We start from the raw sequence: 27,615 nt of genomic DNA, 5'->3' as shown, positions 1-27,615 counted from the left end.
ATTTACCGGATTTTCCAGATTTGCACATTTTTTGTATTGATGTGCGCCATCTTGAATTACAGCGCCACCTGCATACTTTTTCAAGGACTTATATTTTTCTCGTATGCAGAAAGGTTCAAGGAACACAAGATTTTTTTCCCACTCAATTCGGATCAAAATTCAATTTTATAGAACCGAAAGAAGTTTTAGCTGACGGCGGCTCCCTGGCGCATATCAGGTCGATGTCAGCTTGGCAACATTGCGATTCGAGTTCGTGGCCGACCCACCTACGATAATCAACCATAAAATCGCTTTTTACATTCAATATGAGCTAAGGGACAACTCGCGCCAGACTAAGGGCCGTATTCACACGAGTTTAAATTTATTCAGGAGTTTAGAAAGAAATACGTCCTCATTACAGCGTCTTTTAGCAGACACAGTAATATCGAAGCATCTTTTGTTTGAAAATGTAGAAATAAGCAAGGTTCAGAACCTTGAAAATAAGCTCCCTTTGTTTATTCTGAAATTTGATTTTCAATAAAATAAAAGGAGCGAACAATTTATGACAAAACTAGACAAAGAGCTACTTTGATCAAGATCAATCTATGATATTTTTGTAACAATTACAAAAATCTGTTGAGAAAATATCATTCAGTCGGTCAAGGGACCTGACCCACCCATAAGGTGAGGCCTAGTGAGATACACCTTCTTTCTGGGACAATATTTGAATGAATTCGTTGAAGCGTAAAATAAGCAAAATGAGCAAATAAAGTTATTCCTTGTTCTAGAAATTATTTTGTACTTGATAAATAATGTCTAAGGCAACTGATGTCTACTGTCTAAGGGAACAATAATGGATTCTAGTTATTCACAATCTATTTGAGGTAGTTTCGCAAACGCTCGCATTTATGATCTACGTATATATAAACGTACGTCTCTTGTAACAAAAACCAATTGTCGAGAATTAGGGTCGTACCGCACACATTAATTCGTTTCACCATTTTTCAAACCCAAAACAAAGTGACAGTTCCAAAGAGGAAAAAACTCTTGTTCACCCCATGAGTTTAGAAAATAGCAATTTTCTTATATGAACTGTCAAAAAAAAAAGAAAAAAAATGTCAACAAAACGCTTCAAAGCATTTGAGTGTAGAAAATAAGGTTATTCACACCGCTTGGATGAAAACATTTTCAATCTGTAGAACAAGAGAGGAAAATGATCCTCCTTGTCGAACCAAAGTCAACGGATTGCATAATTGCAATTTATTTTACTCAAAAACGAGGGAAGAAGAAGTTTGTTAGTTCAGCAACTTTTAAGAGATTTAACCTTACATTGCTGAGTAAATATTCCTTCGTTGAATAATAGAATCGGAAAAGTATTGATATTGTATAGAAGAAATCTCATTTTGTAACAATCTGTGTAAACGAAATCAAACTGAAAGACGTGAAATTAGCTCAAGAAAGCATCATGATAAATATTTGTACGGTAACATTTAAACAAAAAGACGGATTTGATCCCACCATATTTTACTGAAATACTCAACAATATCGCAAATCACACCTTCATCTATAAACGCGTGTTATGATGTATAATATGTTTGTAATACACACTGTGTATTGTCTTCATCTATAAGTAAATATCCCATTTATAGCATAATACGTTCGGCTGACGCTGCTGTAAAGACATCCTAATGGGGCGAAATGTGGTTAAAATGAATAATGTGAAGGGTTCGCTGTGAAAACGAGTATATTTTCATGAAAATTGATTCAAAGTTTAATTTGATAATTAAAAGTTTTTAATCGTTTTTGTGGGGTGCAATGTGTTTGAGATTAGAGAATATCAAAGTATTTGTTGAAATATCATTTTTGTTTGTATTGTAGCTTAAAAAGTGTCGTGAGTGAATCCAGCATTTCGAGATAATTAATTTGTTGCGATAATTACAATTTCGATTGAGTGAATTTTAAATAGTTTTGCAAAATATCTTTAGGAAAACTGTTCATATGTACATAGGTATATATATATACCACCGCCTCAACACTGAATGATTCAGTTTACAAAGTTTATATGTAAATTTCTATTCCCTTAAGGCAACAGGCGCTTAATGTATAATAAATTTGGTTTTCTTTGTGGTAGACTGTAACTTGATTAATAAATTACAATACAATTAAGAGCGACGGTGTTATGGTTGTGATTATCAATTTATTTACGGAATCCTATGCAATTATAGTAGATGTTAACCTTACGAGGGGCTTGTTTGTCCTCAGATTATAACACATTTGTATAGAAATCTGTAACTATTTTCGGGAAAACATTTTCCCATATTTTCTTGAATTTTCCCACCTTTTCGTCGATTGTCCCTTTTACGGAGGCTATTGTCAGGCGCCTGCCAATAGCATTTTTCCTTTTACAGAGACTATTTGCAGGTGAAATGGCCTGCCAATAGCATCTACGTTTTTTTTTGCTACTCGATCTACTCGATCTGCTGGGATCACCATTTACAGGCTTCCTTGGTTGTTTTGTGATATCAGTCTTTCAACATGGTGAAATTTTGACTTTCAGCTGTTATTACTCAGTGAAGAAATTATCGAGAGCAAAGTGATAATAAATTGATTAAAAAAAGTCCTCACTGTTTCACAAGCTCTGGCTGACGCTGGTGCTGGTTCTCAGGTAGCTCAGGTGATTTCGCTAAACTTTGTTTACTTGTATAGTACTTCCCTCCCCCAACTCACTTATGACGGAAAATTACACGTTTATTTAAAATTCGTTCAGCCCCACCGTGCCTTGCATTCACTATTTTTACGAGGTTCTGGGTACCGTACCTCTTAAAAGTCGGGACTAAGCATATAATTTAGGTAAGGTAAATGATGGAGAGTTGACCTAGTGGAAAAGTGATCTTAACCCGTCACCAGCGCCATTAATTTTATAATTCAAAAATACCACCAATATTTTTCTGAAAAAAATTGGTTGACAAAATAATTGAACTTGCTCAAAGGATAGGTGACAGGTGCATGGTTTTGGGTTTTGTCGGTTATGTTGTGTAGTATGTGTGGAGGAATTTTGGTTCTTGCGAAAGAGTTTCTTTAATCATACAAAGTAAGTGTGAGCTTCAAAATGAATCAGCATTATTCCATCAGAAATATTTTATTTACACCATACAATTGGAAGGTTTCAATTTTGGGAGTAGACAACAAATGAACCGGACAATTTAACTCTTCTTCCGTGGATTCGTCATCCAGCGCCTTATAATGGTGATCCAAGTGGTATAAGTCGTTCAAGATGGCTCGTTACAGGCCATACAGATGTGCCGGACAATTTAACTCTTCATCCGTGGATTCGTCATCCAATGGTGACCCGAGCGATATAACTCTTCCAATGAGATTTGTGCTTTGCCGAACAATGTAACTCTTCGTCCCTGGATCTGTCATTTGATCATTTTGAGGTAATCCTTTGTACCATGAAAGCAAAGGAAGCTATAAGCGAGAATGCACATCAACAAATAAGTGTAAAATTTTATGTAGTCGTCAACAATCAAATGTAACCTCAATAAATGGTTTGAATCCAAATCGTTCTTGAGTGTCTGTTATCGAAATCTTTGACCAAAGATTGGAAACAAATTTATTCCCTTTTTACCGAATTAGAGTTTCAATTGGAGACAAATGTCCGCCTGAAAATGTAAAATGAACTGAACACAGAAACAATTTTTTTTCGACAAGAAAACTGGTTTTATTGTTCGTATCTTCCTTTGTTTGAATGTCACAACTCAAAATCCGCTATTATGGTCTCATCGTGTGGTAGGGCACAAAACAACCAATGCAAATTCCACGGTCGCACTTTTTACATTGAGTTCGTACGGATGATTTGCAATTCCGCATTGCACATTGACGTCGTTTTTTGTCCCGAGTGAATTCGACGAAATGATTCATTCCATCGAATCTGGGCTCGTCAGGGAGTCCTTTGCTGAACGGTCGCCCTTTTTTCTTCGGTAGCAAACCAAACCGTTGCATATATGTGCGTGCAAGTATTCGTTTGAACTTAAAATTAGTTAATTTTCTTCCAGAGCTTTTGTACAACGTCCAAGCGTTGTGAATCGCAGCGTCGATAAGCCAAGTTAACAATGGCCAATACCACTTTTTGCCCCGGATATTTATACGATTTCGGCCGATGTCTTCATCCATTCTGTCCGTTCCGCCCATGTACTTATTGTACATGGCTATCATATGAGGTCTATCGACTTCCACATATTTTCGATCCAATTTCGAGTACCGTTTTGCAGTAGTCATTGGCTGCACACCGTATGTTGTCGATGCCATGGAAACAACTGCATTATCAGTCCATCGCACTGTAATGATTTTGAAATTTTTGATTTGAATGCTCCTCGACCTTTTTTCTCCATTTCCGATTTTGATGGAAGTGGAATATCTGCGGGCAACCGATTTGTTCTTATAGTTCCAGTGACACCATACCCACGTTGACGGAGTTCAGTTAACAAATTGAAACTTGTGAAGAGGTTGTCAGTGTATATTTGAAACGGCAAGTCTTTCTCGGGTAGTTGGTCAAGCATATGAACGAGTGGAGCAGTAGACTTTCCAAACTTCTTGACGTATTCGTCGTTCAATTTGAAAAACTGCGGTTTGTGACTTTTTCCTTGATAAATTTCAAATGACACCAGATATCCAGTATGTGTATTGAGGCACCAAACTTTGAAACCGAAAGGAACGGGCTTTATTTTTATGCACTGCTTTATGGCATGACGGCCATAATATCTGACCATTGACTCATCGAAATTCATGTGTTCCAATGGCACAAAATGTTGAAAGAATTGCTGCTGAATCATATCTGCCACCGGTCGAATTTTCCACAGTTTATCAGTCTCCGACATTTTCGAATTATCAGCCCAATGCATGAAGCGCATGATGGTTACAAATCGGTCTCGGCGCATAGAACTTTTCACAAATTCGTTTCCGACATCTGCTCCATTATCCCAGTAGAATGTTTTTCCAGGAAGCTTATTGTAACCAGATAAAATCAGGATTCCAAAGAAGCATTTCAGCTCTGAAATCGTTATATTCGGATCCGGGCAATTCAAAGACAGTGCATATTTTGTTGACTCCAATTGAATGTGGCTGAAAACTTCGTCGGTAAAAAACAATTCAAACAACTCGGTAGCGGAAAGACTTGCGTATTTCTCAAATCCACGATGAGGAAATCTTGTAGTTTTCTCGAAGTCCCCGTTGATCCAGTGTTTTTGTTTTTTGGCTGTTTTTGCTTGCTTCTTAACTCCAATTCGCTTAGTACATGATTTTGGGCTCTTCGAGCTTTTTTCGACTGGTTTCTTTTTTTTAATCTTGCTGCTCTCACTGATTTTTTTGCTTTGTGCCACACATTTTCTTTTAACGGATGTTTCTTCACTCATTTCGTTTTCGTTTTTGTTTGAAAGTTTTCTTTTTCGATTTCGCTTGTTCAACATTATGGCATCATCAATGCTTTCATCTTCAGGTTCAGATGGAGCATCCACATCAGGTAGTGACGGACAATATAACTCTTCATCAGTGGATAAGTCATCATCTGAGCTGGTTGGTTTGTCGTTCTTTGGATCGGCATAAATTTGAGCCGAACGATATAACTCTTCATCCGTGGATTTGTCAATTTTAGTTTTCTTTTTAGGCAATGCCTTACGCTTCTTTCCGTCTCTGGCTTTGGTACTTCTTTCATCATGTAATCCGGGATCATTTTTCACTGTAAGTTTATTGGGAACCTCCTGCTATATATCAAAGTAATGTTATTGTGACGACAATTACTGACATGACTAGAAATTGATATTTACTTTGATTCTCTGGCGAAGCTTCATTTTCTTTAAAGAAACAAGACCCAGAGAAGAAGGATTTTTAAAATTTTTACCACAATTTATGAAACATATAATTTTTCAAATCTAATCCTACTTAGATGAAAATCAATTTTAATACTGTTCAACAAATGAAATAAAGTGAGCATACCCCAGATTTCTAAAACACCCATTTGGTTGGTTCAGGTTGTGACGGGTTGTAAATTTGTATAAAGAAAAATGATCTGTCAACTCACCATCCAATAAACCGCGAGTTGTCTTATGACGTTTGTATATAGGACAATTCACGATTTATTGAATTTATATGAAATCGGACAACTCACGGTTCACGTAGGTTAACTCTGAATTATTATAAATTAATTAACTTTGTTAAACGAAATCTTCAATAATTAATAAAAATTTACGTTAATTAAGTAAACAAAATATAAATCTTTAAAATAAAAGTGGCTCCAGTTAACATCGATGAGAAATTCAAGTTCAAAGTTTGGTCTTGTCAATTTAGGTCAACTCTCCATCATTTACCTTATAAGATTTTCGAAAATGTTCGGTTTGATGAAGTATATTGAATTATTTAAAATAAAAAAAAGAAAAAAAAAAACAATTTTCTAGCAATTTATACAAAATATCAATTTATGCATTTTGAAGTTTGTTGTAAACAACTTTGTTGTTGAAAAACTTTTTGTCCGTCGTTTCAGCTTGGAAGCTCCATTATATAAAAAGATTCAATTACATTTCGTTCGTTACTTGCAGATGCAGAAGGCTGGTTTCCCTCATCAAAATTATTGCTGCATGTTTTGAGGTAATATGGGAATAACAGTTATACAATAATTACTAGATCTGTTTATAAAGCGGGCCTAGCGTTTTTTTAGTCTATACCAGAGCCCTAATTATCCCTAATTTTATTTAAGTAGTCACTACGGACAGCTATGATAGAAATTTCCAGCTAATTATATGTACGTTTTCGTCTCAAATATTCTGTCTAACACCCGTCATTTATTAAACAATATACAGCATCCATCGATTTCATCTAATTTCAAAATTGAGCCGAAAAATCCACATTGAATCGGTAAATCGGTTAGCATTTATCAATAGTTAAATGAACCGAACCAGGATCTAGCTGCCTCCATTTAACATACATGTAAAAAGCTTTAATTTTACAGAATTTGTAAATATTAGAATACTCTGCCATCACAAAATAGAAAATAATGATGGTATCCGCGTATAGTACACAATTTGTGTTACGTATTCAATGTATTGCAAAATATTCACACTAACACCAATTAATCTAAACCGAGATTAAAATTAAATGAAATTCATTAATTAATCAAATAATAATTTATATGTGACATGATGAGCTATAATATTATCATTAATTTGTTTTCGAATTCATTATATACGCGAGATGTATGTATATAGTATATGTACGCACAGCAGCGCGGGATATTTTTTTGATAATCTATTGATTTAATTTTAGATTTCATTCAGTCCCATCTACCGAGATTCTATCTGTCTATTTATATTCGAGATTCAAAATTTGCGACAATTGTGCAGCGAATGAACTGCTTGCGGCTTCAAAGCAGCTTGCATCGACCACGGTTTTTAGGGAAGAAATTAATTCTGACAAAAAAAGCACTAACGCACTTCAAGCAAAAGTACTTCGAGTGACAGCTTTCAAATAGATTACTACTTTGTATACAAAAAGAATCCATTTTTTACAGTGCTAAAATTTGAATGATAAACTGTTCAGTTTCAGTACTCTAGAGTACCACTCATGCTTGAAGTATGTTGCTGATACGCATACCTAGTGTGGTGAAACATATTAATTCACCTAAATCATAATCTATCTCAACAACTCAAGAAGTGTTTAAGGCTTTCGCGGCTCAAAGTTCGAGATAAACGACAAAGAAAATTTTATCTCGAAAAATAGTTATTTTCATCATAAGGAGAGAAACCACGAAAATACAGTATACGTGTGAGTTCATATGCCGAGAGAATTATTTTGCATAAGTATGTATGCTTCGTCGAGACGAAGTCGATGAACACAATTTTATACGCATTATGATACGAAAAACAGAAAAAACAAAAAGAGCAAAAGAAAGTGAGAGAGTTAGCTCCGCCTTCGTATAAATCAATTCAAAACAGGTCGCATGCGAGTAAAACATCATCTATATCCCTAGACCTGTTTACAAGGTCTGCTTAGAGAGAACTAAAAAACTATGGTTTCCGATAACTTTCGGCGCGTGATTTCATCTGTTTTCGTATCATGAATCGTGTAAATTTCTTTACGAATTGATAGTGTTGCACATTACACTTTTACAACTGACAAATACTGTGGAGTGAATCCAGCCTTTATACCGTAAAAATTGCGTCTACATCATATATTTTCACTCAACGCCTAGTGTCATTTCATTTTGATGCTCGCTATCTCGATAAGTTTGTGTAACCAGCTTCTCGTGCAGCCATTTACAGTCTTTCCTTGCATATTATAGAGAAGCACCACAATTTTTTTATTTGCTTTCTGTAAAATGCGACAACCGTCACATCATAAAATTGATTCAAAAGTAACCTACTTCCCATTGTCTAACCCAACGGAATTTATACCAAGCACACTGCACACACAACGTAGTTTGAGAATATGGTCCTTTTCACCCCAATAAATAAAATGATCTAATATTTGTAATGTAATCCTTTTCTGCCAGTTTTCGGAATGGTAAATAATGTAGAAATGTTACAGAGGTCACCATATGAAATTAAGCAGAAAGAGGTTTTATTTAAAAAAAAAAGGATCATGGGTTTGAAAGTGATGTCTTCTTTATCATGTGTATGGTGTTCATAAATATATCATTAAATTATCTCTATTAGGTGTGACATATGTGTGATATGTTGTACGTGAAATCAAGAATGTGAAGTCAGGGTGACATGGACGGTTTTATGGTCTTTTTTGTGTGCTTATTTGTTTGATAACAAAAACAAGGAAATGGTTACACTATAAAAGTGGGTTGATTTTTTTTATTTATTATTAAGAAATATTCCGGGGGTAAAATGTTTTAGTATCAGTTTATAAGGCCTTTGCATCTTTTTTATGGTTTCTTTAGTGTGTCAATCATTCCATGTTTATAATCAACCTTGACATTTTATGGTTATTTGTGATAAAATACAAACGTAAAAAAAAAATTTAAGTGATTCCGAAGTTTATAGAATAAACTTTGCAAATACAAATTGCTTTCTTCTGCAACGAATGTAAAGTTAGAAATTGTCTCCTTCCTGTTCACAGTTCTCACTTTACGAGATTACAACATTATTGTGATTGAGTATTGGTTCCATACTGTGCACAAAATTTCAAACATGTAAGATGAAAGATAAAAACAACAAAAAAAAAGATTTACACCTCTGCCCTTCGTATGCATGAAGAATCTATTCAAAGCAAGTAGCCTATTTTAAGGAAAAGGTCTTCCTTCATCCTTGGACTCCCGTCCTAAAAAACGAAGTTTTTGAATAGCTTTCGCCAGTGCTTTTGTAACACCGTAAATCGTAAGATTCCGGTTCACAGAATATTGTAGTGATCCATAGACCCCGAAAAACCACATTTAAGACTTTGGTCTATCACTCATTAAAACACACGATGCCAGAAAAAATGGAAGGTAGCCACGATTGCGCCTGTTCCAAAAGTCAATCAACCGAAAAACACTGAAGATTATAGGCCGGTAAACATGTTGCCAACGCTGAAGAAGCTATTAGAAACGGGGAGGTGGTGAAGGACCAATTAATAACTTACATTGAGGAAAACAACATTCTATTGAGATTCCAGTCTGGGTATAGGTTTCTTCCAAGGCCGTTCAAAATGTCAATCGTCATCCACAGAGAAGCCAACACAACCTCACTTTGAAATAGCAACGAACAAATTTGTTTGAGTTGCGGTTATTTTTGCTTCTGTGGATGACGGTCGGTTGTTTTCGGCCTGTCAAAATTCGTTTTTACCGTACGATGGAAGAAACCTATAGAGCAAAACATCCATGTGGGACGGCGTTGAATTTTTTGTTAGCAAAGTGGAAGGAAATCAGTTCGAATGGGGATGTTGTACTGGCAGTGTTTCTGGATTTAAAACGGTGGATAGAGAAAGGTTACTCCGTTTATTTGCAAATGACACTTTAAGAGGCACCGGTGCTTAGCTAAAATTGTAGCCTACATTTGTGTGCCTCATATTTCATTTCTGATGATATCTTTTCATCAGAATCCTTTTTGAAAAATGTACGACCGCAATTCCGACCACGAATGTGTTAGCTTTCAACAGAAAATATATTTGGATTTAGTTGTTTCACCAGATCTGAGAAAAGTGAGCAGTTTAATGAAATTTTCATAAACTGCTCACGTTTCTCAGAGCCGGTCAAACTGCTACAACCAAATGTATTTTCTATTCACGCCGTAGTGCGTTCGAAATTCAAAATGGAAAGTGCGGAGGTCTTTCTAACGTAGCGTCATTTTCATACAATGAAGCGTTGAAATGTATTTTTCGGTTCACTTTTTCATCGAATCGTTCACTTAAAATTCAAATTTTGGCACACTTACGCCGTGAATTGAAAGGTACCACATTCGTGGTCGGAATTGCGGTCGTACATTTTTCAAAAATGAATTCTGATATAATCAAAAGTAAACTAAAATCCAGTATTTAAAAATCGCCCTAATTTATGCTTTTTTGCAAAGCACCGATGCCTCTTAATATACCTACTCAGTAAGTGAACGAATGAATTGAACTTGACAAAATAAATCAGTGGTTACGAATTAACAAACTTAAGCTCAATCACGACAGAGTAAAGTTTATTTTACTCTGCGTGGCTCAATGTGTCCAAGACAAAGGTTATGCTGATAAGACATTGGCGACATCATTGGAAATTGAAATTAAAAATTCGAACAAGTTTTCTTGCACTTATTGACCTCATCTTTGTTTTTTTTTTACGAAAACTTCACTTCCCGACTTCCTTCCCGAGTTAGGTCCATAAATGTCATCCACTAAATTTTCAGAATTTTTGACCCCCTGCTCCATTTTGATGGCCTTTTTTGGGAAATGGAAATATTAAATTTTGTGTAAATAATAGCCTGTCACAGACGGCAAGCATATATGACAGTGCAAAGAAAAAATCTGTTACTTCTCTTGTTGTAGGTATGTTTTTAAGTTTCCAAAGAAAAATCTTCTACTTCATATGTTGTAACATATTCTTTGCTCTATAACACGACTATATTTGCAATTCATTGCTTACTGTCATCGTTGTTGTCGATGACAGATGACATAGCCGTCTGCAAAAAGCTAATGATGGTTCTGATTGAAACCAGATACCGTCTTGGCGATCGCAGCTGCCAAAGCTTTTTTTAAATCATTTATTGAATATTGGAATTTAAATGAATTACGTCCAAGTAAATAGCCCCTTTCATAGTGCACCCATGGGGCCAAGAACGACATTATAATTCCTGCTGTTTTCGAAATGATGCGTCAGTTAATGACATCAATTTTATTTTATTTGCTTTGTCGTTCAGTTCATTTCTGCAAGTATTCCAGTTACAGTGTGTAATGATGGACGTGAGTATACTGATGGTCGTATAATTTCACGAATGAGAAAGCTATTCGATGAAGTCGTAAAACCATGTTGTGTAGAAAATGTCTAAGATTATTTCGGTTTACGTATTTTCTTCGACACTGTACATTTTACCGGGCTGTAACATACTGTACGCGTATTACAGGACACAAATAGAAGGTTTAATAAAATTTTGATTTCGAATCTATTTCAACGTTGAAATATTTCAAATGAGTCTGACATGGCACTGATGAGAGTGCGTTTCTGGGGGAAAATTCGTTCCATTTCAGGCTATTCATTTCTTTCACAATAGGGCAAGGGACACAGTAGTAGTTTATTTAAACTTATGCTAGTAATGATGGAAAATGGATTGCCTTTAATGAATATGTCCCTCTCCCAATTGATCGGTAACTCAATCACCCTCGTATCCCATAGATACTTAGTCTACTATTTCATCACGTTTTTTAAAGAATTTTGATCAATATAAGCAATAGATTCGAAAGTTATACAGATAAGCATTATTCACTGATAGACATATGTTGTACTAGATCGGATCTAGTTCCCCGAGTATGGACCACAAATCGTGGCGAAGTATAATGTCTTGTCCAGTATTTACGATAAAAGCAGTGATATTGGGGATATGTATTCCCTACTCGAGGCTCCGAGTTTTATCAAACGAGCTATGCATCAAGTAAATTCCACTTTCACTTATAAACAAACTTGAGATTTTCAAGTGTACAGTACATTCAAACTCTTCATAAATCAATTATTATTTTGTTATAACCGCCGGCTAAATGGATAATTATTTGCATCGTTATGTGCTGATGCTATCACTGGTCACAATGAAAAATTTCCCAGCATATTCCGGTCTGCATACACCAATACCCGGGTAAAAAAAAAAGTGAATGTGAGACCCCTTTTGAGACCGTTTTTTTTGTATGGAGGTGAGACGTCTCTTTTCGAACCTTTGAGACTGTTTTCTTCTCATATACTGATGAATTGATGATGATGATGATTGCGAAACCGATGAGAAGTCTCGTTTTAAATGTTTTAATAGACTGTATGAGACTGACTGAGTGGTCTCTTCTTCTGTATTTTACGAGACTGACCGAGTGGTCTCTTCTTCTGTATTTTACGAGACTGACCGAGTAGTCTCTTCTTCTGTATTTTACGAGACCGACCGAGTGGTCTATTCTCCTTTATTTTACGAGACCGACCGAGTGGTCTCTTCTCCTGTATTTTACGAGACCGACCGAGTGGTCTCTTCTCCTGTATTTTACGAGACCGACCGAGTGGTCTCTTCTCCTGTATTTTACGAGACTGACCGAGTGGTCTCTTCTTCTGTATTTTACGAGACTGACCGAGTTGTCTCTTCTTCTGTATTTTACGAGACTGACCGAGTGGTCTCTTCTTCTGTATTTTACGAGACTGTCCGAGTAGTCTCTTCTTCTGTATTTTTAGTGGTCTCTTTTTTAATAATTTGCGAGACCGACTGAGTGGTCTCTTTTCAAAATAGTTTACGAGACCGACTGAGTGGTCTCTTTTTTAGATTTGTCTATGTTTGAGACTCAAAATATTTTTGAGACTCTTTGAGAAGTCTCATTTCAGTTTTTTCTAGATCCTTTTAGAGGCCATCTGAGAACTCTCACTTTCTTTTCGACGTCTTTTGAGACTATCTGAGAACTCTCACTTTCTTTTCGATATTTCTTGAGGTTATTTGAGAAGTCTCATTTTAATTTTTTTTTCGAGATCCTTTTGAGGCCATCTGAGAACTATAATTTCTTTTCGACATTTTCTGAGACCATCTGAGAACTCTCATTTCCATTTTCCATCTGTGAGATATTTTATTGTCTTTAGGCTGTAGTTTCTTCCCGCATTCACAGATGGCACAGTTTTTTATTTTTTCTTATAATTCGCTGAAATGATAGAAATTTTAGTGTTATTTGATTTTTTTTACCTTTTTTTTATTTTGTCATGTATTTTCCGGTCACCACTCCAAGTACTAACCGCGCCGAATGATGCTTAACTTTTGGATTGGACTGCCAGCCACCTTACGCGTGTTGCTAAATTGGGTATATCTTCGTATAGGTCTTATTTCGAACCGTTGTTAACAAAAACTTTGAGACCGACCGAGTGGTCTTCCTTGGATTATTTTTCGTAGGACTTTAGGAGACTGACCGAGAAGTCTCGTTCATGAACATTTTACGAGAATGTAAGAGACCGACCGAGTGGTCTTTCTTGGATTATTTTTCGTTGGACTTTGGGAGACTGACCGAGAAGTCTCGTTTTGAATATTTTACGAGAATGTAAGAGACCGACCGAGTGGTCTTTCCTGGATTTTTTTTCGTAGGACTTTAGGAGACTGACCGAGAAGTCTCGTTCATGAACATTTTACGAGAATGTAAGAGACCGACCGAGTGGTCTTTCTTGGATTATTTTTCGTTGGACTTTGGGAGACTGACCGAGTGTTCTCGTTTTGAATATTTTACGAGAATGTAAGAGACCGACCGAGTGGTCTTTCTTGGATTATTTTTCGTTGGACTTTGGGAGACTGACCGAGAAGTCTCGTTTTGAATATTTTACGAGAATGTAAGAGACCGACGAGTGGTCTTTCCTGGATTATTTTTCGTAGGACTTTAGGAGACTGACCGAGAAGTCTCGTTCATGAACATTTTACGAGAATGTAAGAGACCGACCGAGTGGTCTTTCTTGGATTATTTTTCGTTGGACTTTGGGAGACTGACCGAGAAGTCTCGTTTTGAATATTTTACGAGAATGTAAGAGACCGACCGGGTGGTCTTTCCTGGATTATTTTTCGTTGGACTTTGGGAGACTGACCGAGTGTTCTCGTTTTGAATATTTTACGAGAATGTAAGAGACCGACCGAGTGGTCTTTCTTGGATTATTTTTCGTTGGACTTTGGGAGACTGACCGAGAAGTCTCGTTTTGAATATTTTACGAGAATGTAAGAGACCGACCGAGTGGTCTTTCCTGGATTATTTTTCGTAGGACTTTAGGAGACTGACCGAGAAGTCTCGTTCATGAACATTTTACGAGAATGTAAGAGACCGACCGAGTGGTCTTTCTTGGATTATTTTTCGTTGGACTTTGGGAGACTGACCGAGAAGTCTCGTTTTGAATATTTTACGAGAATGTAAGAGACCGACCGGGTGGTCTTTCCTGGATTATTTTTCGTTGGACTTTGGGAGACTGACCGAGTGTTCTCGTTTTGAATATTTTACGAGAATGTAAGAGACCGACCGAGTGGTCTTTCTTGGATTATTTTTCGTTGGACTTTGGGAGACTGACCGAGAAGTCTCGTTTTTGAACATTTTACGAGAATGTAAGAGACCGACCGAGTGGTCTTTCTCGGATTATTTTTTGTTGGACTTTGGGAGACTGACCGAGAAGTCTCGTTTTTGAACATTTACGAGAATATAACAGACCGAACGAGTAGTCTTTTCGGATTATTTTTCATTGGACTTTATGAGACTGGCGGAGTAGTCTCATTTTTGAATATTTTATGAGAATGTAATCGAACGACCGAATGGTCTTTCTTGGATTTTTTTTCGTTGGACTTTGGGAGACTGACCGAGTGGTCTCGTTTTGAATATTTTACAAGAATGTAAGAGACCGACCGAGTGGTCTTTCTTGGATTATTTTTCATTGGACTTTATGAGACCGGCCGAGCAGGTGAACAGCAGGTTTTGAACATTTTACGAGAATGTAAGAGACCGAACGAGAAGTCTTTTCGGATTATTTTTCATTGGACTTTATGAGACTGGCGGAGTAGTCTCGTTTTTGAATATTTTATGAGAATGTAATCGAACGACCGAATGGTCTTTCTTGGATTTTTTTCGTTGGACTTTATGAGACTGACCGAGTGGTCTCATTTCAAGAACATATTTTTTCGAAATGCAGAGACCAACTGAGTGCTCATTTCAAGAACATACTTTTTCGAAATGCAGAGACCAACTGCTCTCATTTCAAGAACATATTTTTTCGAAATGCAGAGACCGAGTGAGTGGTCTCATTTCAAGAACATATTTTTTCGAAATGCAGAGTCCAACTGAGTGGTCTCATTTTAAGAACATATTTTTTTTAAATGCAGAGGCCAACTGTTTCAATTTTTGACATACTTTGACTCTGATCCACTGTAGAGACCTTTGAGAGTTCTTTTTAGAACTAAACTTTTATTTTACCTAATTATTTAAATTATTTGTGAGACTAATGTTACAGTAATGATGTGAGTAATAAAGTTTTTTAGAAAATAGTTACGAAACCAATACCAGCTGATCAAAATAAATACGCCGTCGAAATGGCTACTTGTTCACAGAACTCGATGCCAACACAGCAGCAAAACTTGATAGAAACAAAATTGCGTTTATAATTAAAACTTAAGTTCAAAAGAGAACTCTCATAGGTCTCTGCAGTCGGTCAGAGTCAAAGTATGTCAAATATTGAAAAAGAGACCGCTCAGTTGTTTTCTATTTCAAAAAAATGAGACCGCTGATTTGGTCTCTGTATTTCAAAAAAATATTTTCTTGAAGCGAGACCACTCGGTCAGTCTCCCAAAGTCCAACGAAAAATAATCCAGGAAAGACCACTCGGTCAGTCTCTTTCATTCTCGTAAAATGTTCAAAAACGAGACTTCTCGGTCAGTCTCCCAAAGTCCAACGAAAAATAGTCCGAGAAAGACCACTCGTTCAGTCTCTTACATTCTCGTAAAATATTCAAAACGAGACTTCTCGGTCAGTCTCCCAAAGTCCAACGAAAAATAATCCAAGAAAGACCACTCGGTCGGTCTCTTACATTCTCGTAAAATATTCAAAATGAGACTTCTCGGTCAGTCTCCCAAAGTCCAACAAAAAATAATCCAAGAAAGACCACTCGGTCGGTCTGTTACATTCTCGTAAAATGTTCATGAACGAGACTTCTCGGTCAGTCTCCCAAAGTCCAACGAAAAATAATCCAGGAAAGACCACTCGGTCGGTCTCTTACATTCTCGTAAAATATTCAAAACGAGACCACTCGGCCAGTCTCCTATAGTCCTACGAAAAATAATCCTGGAAAGACCACTCGGTCGCTCTCTTACATTCTCGTAAAATATTCAAAACGAGACTTCTCGGTCAGTCTCCTAAAGTCATACGAAAAATAATCCAGGAAAGACCACTCGGTCGCTCTCTTACATTCTCGTCAAATATTCAAAACGAGACTTCTCGGTCAGTCTCCTAAAGTCATACGAAAAATAATCCAGGAAAGGCCACTCGGTCGCTCTCCTACATTCTCGTAAAATATTCAAAACGAGACTTCTCGGTCAGTCTCCCAAAGTCCAACGAAAAATAATCCAAGAAAGACCACTCGGTCGGTCTCTTACATTCTCGTAAAATGTTCAAAACGAGACTTCTCGGTCAGTCTCCTAAAGTCCTACGAAAAATAATCCAAGAAAGACCACTCGGTCGCTCTCTTACATTCTCGTAAAATATTCAAAACGAGACTTCTCGGTCAGTCTCCTAAAGTCCTACGAAAAATAATCCAGGAAAGACCACTCGGTCGCTCTCTTACATTCTCGTCAAATATTCAAAACGAGACTTCTCGGTCAGTCTCCTAAAGTCATACGAAAAATAATCCAGGAAAGGCCACTCGGTCGCTCTCCTACATTCTCGTAAAATATTCAAAACGAGACTTCTCGGTCAGTCTCCCAAAGTCCAACGAAAAATAATCCAAGAAAGACCACTCGGTCGGTCTCTTACATTCTCGTAAAATGTTCAAAACGAGACTTCTCGGTCAGTCTCTCAAAGTCCAACGAAAAATAATCCAAGAAAGACCACTCGGTCGGTCTCTTACATTCTCGTAAAATATTCAAAACGAGACTTCTCGGTCAGTCTCCCAAAGTCCAACGAAAAATAATCCAAGAGAGACCACTCGGTCGGTCTCTTACATTCTCGTAAAATGTTCATGAACGAGACTTCTCGGTCAGACTCCTAAAGTCCTACGAAAAATAATCCAGGAAAGACCACTCGGTCGGTCTCTTACATTCTCGTAAAATATTCAAAACGAGACCACTCGGCCAGTCTCCTAAAGTCCAACGAAAAATAATCCAAGAAAGACCACTCGGTCGGCCTCTTACATTCTCATAAAATATTCAAAACGAGACTTCTCGGTCAGTCTCCCAAAGTCCTACGAAAAATAATCCAGGAAAGGCCACTCGGTCGCTCTCCTACATTCTCGTAAAATATTCAAAACGAGACTTCTCGGTCAGTCTCCCAAAGTCCAACGAAAAATAATCCAAGAAAGACCACTCGGTCGGCCTCTTACATTCTCGTAAAATATTCAAAACGAGACTTCTCGGTCAGTCTCCCAAAGTCCAACGAAAAATAATCCAAGAAAGACCACTCGGTCGGTCTCTTACATTCTCGTAAAATATTCAAAACGAGACTTCTCGGTCAGTCTCCCAAAGTCCAACAAAAAATAATCCAAGAAAGACCACTCGGTCGGTCTGTTACATTCTCGTAAAATGTTCATGAACGAGACTTCTCGGTCAGTCTCCCAAAGTCCAACGAAAAATAATCCAGGAAAGACCACTCGGTCGGTCTCTTACATTCTCGTAAAATATTCAAAACGAGACCACTCGGCCAGTCTCCTATAGTCCTACGAAAAATAATCCAGGAAAGACCACTCGGTCGCTCTCTTACATTCTCGTAAAATATTCAAAACGAGACTTCTCGGTCAGTCTCCTAAAGTCATACGAAAAATAATCCAGGAAAGGCCACTCGGTCGCTCTCCTACATTCTCGTAAAATATTCAAAACGAGACTTCTCGGTCAGTCTCCCAAAGTCCAACGAAAAATAATCCAAGAAAGACCACTCGGTCGGTCTCTTACATTCTCGTAAAATATTCAAAACGAGACTTCTCGGTCAGTCTCCCAAAGTCCTACGAAAATAATCCAGGAAAGGCCACTCGGTCGCTCTCCTACATTCTCGTAAAATATTCAAAACGAGACTTCTCGGTCAGTCTCCCAAAGTCCAACGAAAAATAATCCAAGAAAGACCACTCGGTCGGTCTCTTACATTCTCGTAAAATATTCAAAACGAGACTTCTCGGTCAGTCTCCCAAAGTCCAACGAAAAATAATCCAAGAAAGACCACTCGGTCGGTCTCTTACATTCTCGTAAAATGTTTCATGAACGAGACTTCTCGGTCAGTCTCCTAAAGTCCTACGAAAAATAATCCAGGAAAGACCACTCCGGTCGCTCTCTTACATTTCTCGTTAAAATATTCAAAACGAGACTTCTCGGTCAGTCTCCTAAAGTCCTACGAAAAATAATCCAGGAAAGACCACTCGGTCGCTCTCTTACATTCTCGTAAAATATTCAAAACGAGACTTCTCGGTCAGTCTCCTAAAGTCATACGAAAAATAATCCAGAAAGGCACTCGGTCGCTCTCCTACATTCTCGTAAAATATTCAAAACGAGACTTCTCGGTCAGTCTCCCAAAAGTCCAACGAAAAATAATCCAAGAAAGACCACCGGTTCGGTCTCTTACATTCTCGTAAAATATTCAAAACGAGACTTCTCGGTCAGTCTCCCAAAGTCCAACGAAAAATAATCCCAAGAAAGACCACTCGGTCGGTCTCTTACATTCTCGTAAAATGTTCATGAACGAGACTTCTCGGTCAGTCTCCTAAAGTCCTACGAAAAATAATCCAGGAAAGACCACTCGGTCGGTCTCTTACATTCTCGTAAAATATTCAAAACGAGACTTCTCGGTCAGTCTCCCAAAGTCCAACGAAAAATAATCCAGGAAAGACCACTCGGTCGCTCTCTTACATTCTCGTAAAATATTCAAAACGAGACTTCTCGGTCAGTCGCCCAAAGTCCAACGAAAAATAATCAGGAAAGACCACTCGGTCGTCTCTTACATTCTCGTAAAATATTCAAAACGAGACTTCTCGGTCAGTCTCCCAAAGTCCAACGAAAAATAATCCAAGAAAGACCACTCGGTCGGTCTCTTACATTCACGTAAAATATTCAAAACGAGACTTCTCGGTCAGTCTCCTAAAGTCCTAACAAAAAATAATCCAAGGAAGACCACTCGGTCGCTCTCTTACATTCTCGTAAAATATTCAAACGAGACTTCTCGGTCAGTCTCCCAAAGTCCAACGAAAAATAATCCAAGAAAGACCACTCGGTCGGTCTCTTACATTCTCGTAAAATGTTCATGAACGAGACTTCTCGGTCAGTCTCCTAAAGTCCAACGAAAAATAATCCAAGAAAAGACCACTCGGTCGGTCTTTACATTCTCGTAAAATGTTCAAACGAGACTTCTCGGTCCAGTCTCCCAAAGTCCAACGAAAAATCCAAGAAAGACCACTCGGTCGGTCTCTTAACATTCTCGGTAAAATGATTCAGAAAACCGAGACTTTCCTCGGTCAGCTCGTCTCCAAAGTCCTACGAAAAATAATCCAGGAAAGGCCACTCGGTCGCTCTCTACATTCTCGATAAAATATTCAAAACGAGACTTCTCGGTCAGTCTCCCAAAGTCCAACGAAAAATAATCCAAGAAAGACCACCGGTCGGTCTCTTACATTCTCGTAAAATATTCAAAACGAGACCTCTCGGTCAGTCTCCCCAAAGTCCAACGAAAAATAATCCAAGAAAGACCACTCGGTCGGTCTCTTACATTCTCGTAAAATGTTCATGAACGAGACTTCTCGGTCAGTCTCCCAAAGTCCTACGAAAATAATCCAGGAAAGACCACTCGTTCTGGTCTCTTACATTCTCGTAAAAATATTCAAAACGAGACTTCTCGGTCAGTCTCCCAAAGTCCAACGAAAAATAATCCAAGAAAGACCACTCGGTCGGTCTCTTACATTCTCGTAAAATATTCAAAACGAGAACCATCGGTCAGTCTCCCAAAGTCCAACGAAAAATAATCCAAGAAAGACCACTCGGTCGGTCTCTTACATTCTCGTAAAATGTTCAATGAACGAGACTTCTCGGTCAGTCTCCTAAAGTCCAACGAAAAATAATCAAGAAAGACCACTCGGTCGGTCTTCTTACATTCTCGTAAAATGATTCCAAAACGAGACATTCTCCGGTCAGTCTCTCCAAAGTCCAACGAAAAATAATCCAAGGAAAGACCACTCGGTCGGTCTCTTCATTCTCGTAAAATATTCAAAACGAGACTTCTCGGTCAGTCTCCCAAAGTCCAACGAAAAATAATCCAGGAAAGACCACTCGGTCGGTCTCTCTTACATTCTCGTAAAATATTCAAAAACGAGACTTCTCGGTCAGTCGCCCAAAGTCCAACGAAAAAATAATCCAGGAAAGACCACTCGGTCGGTCTCTTACATTCTCGTAAAATATTCAAAACGAGACTTCTCGGTCAGTCTCCCAAAGTCCAACGAAAAATAATCCAAGAAAGACCACTCGGTCGGTCTCTTACATTCACGGTAAATATTTCAAAACGAGACTTCTCGGTTCAGTCATCCCAAAGTCCAACGAAAAATAAATCCAAGGAAGACCACTCGGTCGCTCTCTTACATTCTCGTAAAATATTCAAAACGAGACTTCTCGGTCAGTCTCCCAAAGTCCAACGAAAAATAATCCAAGGAAGACCACTCGGTCGGTCTCTTACATTCTCGTAAAATATTCAAAACGAGACTTCTCGGTCAGTCTCCAAAGTCCAACGAAAAATAATCCAGAAAGACCACTCGGTCGGTCTCTTATTCTCGTAAAATATTCAAAACGAGATTCTCGGTCAGTCTCCAAAGTCCAACGAAAAATAATCCAGGAAAGACCACTCGGTCGCTCTCTTACATTCTCGTAAAATATTCAAAACGAGACTTCTCGGTCAGTCTCCTAAAGTCTACAAAAATAATCCAGGAAGACCACTCGGTCGGTCTCAAAAATCTCCAAAATATTGAAAAAGAGACACTCGGTCAGTCTCTTTCAGCAAAGTTCAACAATCATCAAAGAAATAAAATATTGAGAATGAAATGAGACTGAAAACGTAATGAGACTGAAATGAGACGTTGATCATGTCATTTTACAGTCTCACTGAGACAAAGAAGAGAGGATTAGCCTCCAAAACTGCCAAATTTGGACATAATAGAATAAAATACATTTTTTTGAAAAAAAAAATTAAATAACTTTGGTATTTGAGCAGCCCTAAACTCGGGACCGCTTTCAATCGTCAGGCCTAAACTAGCCCCAAATCATAGATTAAGTGGAAAATCAAAAACCTGTTCAGTTTATGACAAAACACTTAAGTGATATACTTGAAAACTTCAAAACGGTATTACTCACGTTAATCGACAGCCCTAAACTCGGGACCGCTTCCATTCGTCAGCCCTAACGAGCCCTTTAATATGAGCCCTAACTCGACACAGCCCTAAATGGTGGGAAAGCCAGCAACATGTACCTAATAATTGCGATTATCTTTAAAAAATTTATGAAATATCAGTGGATTTCAAAAGATTTGTAACAAATTTAAATTAGCTTGAGAATCAATCAAAGACCATACATGACTAACAAAACTCTAAACCCAAATAAGTCAAGATAAATTAACTTTTTTCAGTATAATCTAGTTTCTGAATTCGGTCACTAGTTGATAAGATAATGCTATACTACATGAAAGTTCCTGTAAGGAAAGTCATGTAGTTTGCGTTCAATTCCGTAACGAAAAATGTCCGACACTGGACAAGGTCACGGAATTCGCATATGTGACTGACTATTCATATCGAGGGCGCTCTTCCATTTAATCCAAAAGTGCGTCACCCCTCGTTCATGATGTATATTCAAAACTTCCAAGCTTTGTACACAGGCAGTGGATTCCATTGAATGTATGAAAATGTGGAAAAGGTTTGTTAGGAAAAATAAAATTTGCCGTCTGTACACAGATTGCTATTGTCGATTAGAGTCACGAATTGAAATATTTTAAAAAGGTAATTTAAAAGGAAATTACGATTGGAAAACAAAAGTCAATGCAGATTGAATCTAGAATCGAAAAAGGAAAATTCAGGGCGTTGTGGTCCCAGATGAATTTTCCTCATCAGAAACAGTAGGTACTACTGAATAGTAGTAGAGTCGCAGGAAAGATTTTTAATGTAGAAGTCAGACTTTCTATGTCGTTTGTATAGAAAAAGGCGAAAAAAGTGAGTAAAAAGTGAGAAAAGTTGAAAAATGGCTGAAAAAGTACCCAAATATCGTCGTCTTCAAAATTAGTTGCTAAAAGTGACAATAGTGAGCACATGCATCCTGTAAATGGTTGAAAATCGGACAGTGCATCATGCCATTTCTTAATTCACAGTTCCACTTCTCATAACAAATGGAAACTAACATATGGAGTGAGTGGAACTTGTGGAACTAAGAAAACAGCGAGTTGCACACAATATTTCTATATAGATTGAGGTGGGTGTTCACTTCTAAGGTAATATAATGTGAGTAATGTTGAGTAATATTAGCGGAGCTTTCTCGATTTTATTGTTGTACAGGAATATTTTTTTTTGTGCAGAAATAAAAACACAAAACTAAATGTCTATTTTGTACACAAATGGCCGTTTTAGTCCAGAAATAAAGTTTTATATGTGAAAAGGGGTCCTGAGCAATAAACGGGAAAAAACAGTCTCGAATGTCAGCAACACCTCGTCTATAAGATGGCTAAAGGCGAATTTCCCCCTTTCGGGGTCTGAGTGGCCGCTAGTAAATTATGTAACACTAAAATATCTGCAAAATGTATTGAGACTTTTCAAAAATTATTCGGACTGATATCTCATACTCTTTAATCCTACTCAACGCAAAGACCTCAAAAAGAAGGAGATGAGAACCGGGGACCTGATTGTTCTTTCTCCGTATTTTACAGACAGACGAGTGGTCTTCTCCTGTATTGTTAGGAGACCGGACCCGATGTGTCTCTCCTGTGATTTTACGAGACTGACCCTGAGTGGTCTCTTCTTCTGCTATTTACAGTACTGACCGGTTGTTCTTCTTCTGTATTTTACGAGCACTGACGCGAGTGGTCTCTTCTCTTACTGTATTTTACTAGACTGTCCGAGTAGTCTCTTATTTCTTGTATTTTTAGTGGTCTGTTTTTTTAATAATTGGCGGACGACTTATGAGTGTCTCTTTCAAAATAGTTACGAGACCGACTGAGGTGGTCTCGTGTTTTAGATTTGTCTGATTTGAGACTCAAAATATTTTTGACACTCTTTTGAGAAGTGCCATTTATGTTTTTTAGATCCTTTTTAGAGGCCATCTGAACGAATCGTACTTTCTTGTCGACAGTCTTCTTGAGACATCTGTAGAACTCCACTTTCGTTTTGCGATATTTCTTGAGGTTTTGATGAAGTCTCATTTATATTTTTTTTTTCGAGATCCATTTGAAGGCCCATCTGAGTAACATATAATTTCTTTTCGACATGTTCTGAGACCATCTGAGAACTCTCATTTCAAATTTTCCATTGTGAGATTTATTTTATTGCTTTAGGCGTAGTTTTTCCCGCATTCAACAGATGCACGTTTTTTTATTTTTCTTATAATCGCTGAAATGATTAGCAATGTTTAAGTTAATTTGATTTTTTACCCTTTTGTTTATTGGTTGTCAGTGTATTTTCCGGTCACACTCAGTATAACCGGCCGAATCGATTGCTTTAACTTTTTGGATATGGACTGGCCCCTACCTTACGCGTGTTGCCTAAATTGGGTATATCGTCGTATAGGTCTATTTCGAACCGTTTGTTTAATCAAAAATTGTTGAAGACGACCGAGGTGGTCTTCTTGGATTAATTTCGTGGATTAGAGACTGAACGCGAGAAGTCTCGTTCATAGAAAGTTTTTAACGCAGAATGTTAAGAGACCGGACCGACGTGTCTTTCTGGATTATTATGTGTCTGTTGGACATTTGGAGACTGACGCAGAAGTTCTCGTTTGAATATTCTTACGAGAATGTAGAGACCCCGAGTGGGTTCTCTGGATCTTTTGTTCCGTAGGATTTAGCGACTGATCGAGAAGTCTCGTTATCATGAACATCTTTACGCAGAATTAGAGCGACCTGAGTGGTCTTTCTTGATTATTTTTCGTTTTGGACTTTGGGAGACTGAACCGGATGTGTTCTCGTTTGAATATTTACGAGAATGTAAGAGCGCGACCGATGTGGTCTGTTTTGGATTATTTTCGTGTGGATACTTTGGAGACTGACCGGAAGTCCTCGTTTTTGAATATTGTACGAGAATGTAAGAGACCGACCGAACGTGGTCTTTCTGATTATTTTTCGTAGACTTTAGGAGACTGACTCGAGAAGTTGCGTTCCTATGAACATTTACAGAATGTAAGGACGGACGGTGGTCTTCTTGGATTATTTTCCGTTGGAGCTTTGGGAGACTGGACGAGAATGTCTCGTTTGAATATTTTACGAGAAGTTAAGAGACCGACCGGTGGCTTTTTCTGGATTATTTTCGTTGGACTTTGGGAGACTGACGAGTGTTCTCGTTTGATATTTTACGAGAATGTAAAGACCGACGAGGTGGTCTTTCTGGATTCGTTTTTCGTTGACTTTGGGAGACTGACGAGACGTCTGCGTTTGAAATATTTACGAGAATGTAAGTAACCGACCGAGTGTCTTTCCTGGATTATTTTTCGTAGGACTTTGGAGAACTGACCGAGAAGTCTCGTGTCATGAACATTTTACGAGAATGTAAGAGCCGACCGGAGTGGTCTTTCTGTGGAGTTATTTTTTCGTTGGACTTTGGGGAGACTGTACCGATGAGTCTCGTTGTTGCATATTTACGAGAATGTAAGAGACCGGACCGGTGTCTTCCTGGATATTTGTTCGTGGCCTTTGGGAGGAACTGACCGATGTTCTCGTTTTGAAAATATTTTACAGAGATGTAAGAGACCGACCGAGTGTCTTTCTTGGCTTATTTATTCGTTGGACTTTGGGATGACTGACGGAATAGTCTCGTTGAACTATTTTTAAACGCCCCGAAAAGAAAACCTTAAAGAGACCGACGCGAGTGGTCTTTCGCGGATTATTTTTTGTTTTTCTTAGATAAATCTGGACTCGCACGCACGACATCGTTTTTGAACCATTTAACATTAAAGCGCCGAGTACGTCTTTTCCGCGCCCATACTCTTTTCTCATTGGACTTTATGAGCACTGGCGGAGCCTAGTCTCCATCTTTTTGCAACTATTTTAGAGTAATCGGTACTCCGACACGACGACATGGCTCTTTCTTGGACTTTTTTTTTTCGTTGGGACTTTGCGGCCAAACTGGACCGAGTGCTCGTTGACAAATTTTACAAGATCGTAAGAGACCCGACCGAGTCGTCTCTTTCTGGATATTTCACTTGGCCTTTATGAGACGCCGGCCGAGCAGGTCGCAGCAGGTGTTTAACATTTGATGAATTGTAGGACCGACACCGAGAATCTTTTGCCGGATAATTTTTCTTGGACTTATATGAGACTGCGGGTAGTCTCGTTTCTTGAATATTTTATGGAGAATTAATCAGCGACACGAACCGAAATGGTCTTTCTTCTTGGATTTTTTTCGTTGGACTTTATGAGACTTGACCGATGGGTCTCTATTTCAAGAACAATTTTCGCAAACTGCAGAGACCAACTGAGTCTCCATTTCAAGACATGAACTTTTTCGAAATGCAGAGACCAACTGCTTCTCATTTCAAGCAAATATTTTTTCGAATGCAGGAGACGGTGAGTTGGTCTCATTCAAGAATATATTTTCAGAAGCAGAGTCAAGCTGAGTCGGGTCTTCATGTTTACGAACATATTTTTAATGCAGAAGGAACTGTTTCAATTTGTGACATACTTTTGACTCTGATCCACTGTAGAGACCTTTTGAGAGTTCTTTTTAGAACTAACTTTTATTTACCTAATTATTTAAAATTATTTGTGAGACTAATGTTACGTAATGCTGTGAGTATAAAGTGTTTTAGAACAATAGTTACGAACACAATACAGCTTGATCACAATAAATACGCCGTCGCAAATGCTACTTGTTCACAGACTCGATCAACACAGCAAGCAAAACTTATAGAAACAAAATTCGTTTATAATTAAAACTTAAGCTTTCAAAGAGAATCTCCTAGGTCTCTGCAGTCGTCAGGAGTCAAGTATGTCAAAATATTGAAAAAGAGACGATCAGTTGTTTTCTATTTCAAACAAATTGAGGACCAGCTGATTGGTTCCTGTATTCAAAAAAATATTTTTTTGAAGGCGAGACCACTGTCAGTCTCCAAATCCAACGAAAAATAATCCAGGGAAAGACCACTCGGTCACTCTTTCATTCTCGTAAAATGTTCAAAACGAGACTTCTCGTCAGTCTCCCAAAGGTCCAACGATAAAACTAGTCCGAGAAAGACATCTCGTTCAGTCTCTTAATTCTCGTAAATATCAAACGAGACTTTCGGTCAGTCTCGCCAAAGTCGCAACGAAAATAATCCATAGAAGACCACTCGTGGTTCTCTTTACATTTGTAAAATCTTCAAAATGAGACTTCTCGGTCAGTCTCCAAAGTCCACAAAAATAATCCAAGACAGATCCACTTCGTCGGTTTTAATTCTCCGTAAAATGTCATTGAACTGAACTTCTCGCAGTCCTCCCAAGTCATACGAAAATAATCCAGGAAGACCACTCGGATCGGTCTCTTTACATTCCCTCCTGTAAAATATTCATAACGAGCCACCCGGCCAGTCTCTATCGTCCCTACGAAAAAATATCCTGAAAGAACTCGGTCGCCTCTTACATTCTCGCGTAAAATATTCAAAACGGAGACTTCTCGGTCAGTCCCTAAATCATACGAAAAATAATCCAGGAAAGACCACTTCGGCTGCGTTCTTACATTACTGTCAATATTCAAACGAACTTCTCGGTCAGTCCCTAAAGTCATCACGAAAAATATATCAGGAGCCACTCGGTCGCTCTCCCGCTATCATTCTGCTGTCAAATATTCAAAACGAGACTTCTCGGTCAGTCTCCCAAAGTCAACGAAAAATAATCCAAGCAAGACACTCGGTCGGTCTCGTTACATGTCTCGTAAAATGTTCAAACGAGACTTCTCGTCACGTCTCTTAAAGTCCTACGAAAAAATCCAAAAAGAGCCACTCGATCCGCTCTCTTACATTCTCGTATAATATTCACAACGAGACTTCTCGGTCCAGTCTCCCTAAAGTCTAACCGAAACAAAAAAAATAATCCAGGAAAAGGAACCAC

At 38.0% G+C, this 27,615-nt stretch overlaps 1 long non-coding RNA gene across 1 annotated transcript; it reads right to left on the bottom strand.

The window, feature by feature from the left end:
- Nucleotides 1-3,244: 3,244 nt before the first annotated feature.
- LOC119070544 lies at nucleotides 3,245-27,305 on the bottom strand. Its single transcript, XR_005086531.1, has 3 exons — nucleotides 27,296-27,305; nucleotides 12,748-12,755; nucleotides 3,245-3,361 (listed from the first exon to the last, which is right to left on the bottom strand). It is a non-coding gene; the product is annotated as an uncharacterized LOC119070544 (long non-coding RNA).
- Between the last annotated feature and the right edge of the window lie 310 nt (nucleotides 27,306-27,615).

The sequence above is a fragment of the Bradysia coprophila genome (assembly GCF_014529535.1).
Source record: "Bradysia coprophila strain Holo2 chromosome X unlocalized genomic scaffold, BU_Bcop_v1 contig_98, whole genome shotgun sequence".
In the NCBI taxonomy this organism is placed as follows: domain Eukaryota; kingdom Metazoa; phylum Arthropoda; class Insecta; order Diptera; family Sciaridae; genus Bradysia; species Bradysia coprophila.
This window is presented reverse-complemented; position numbering and strand designations above follow the sequence as displayed.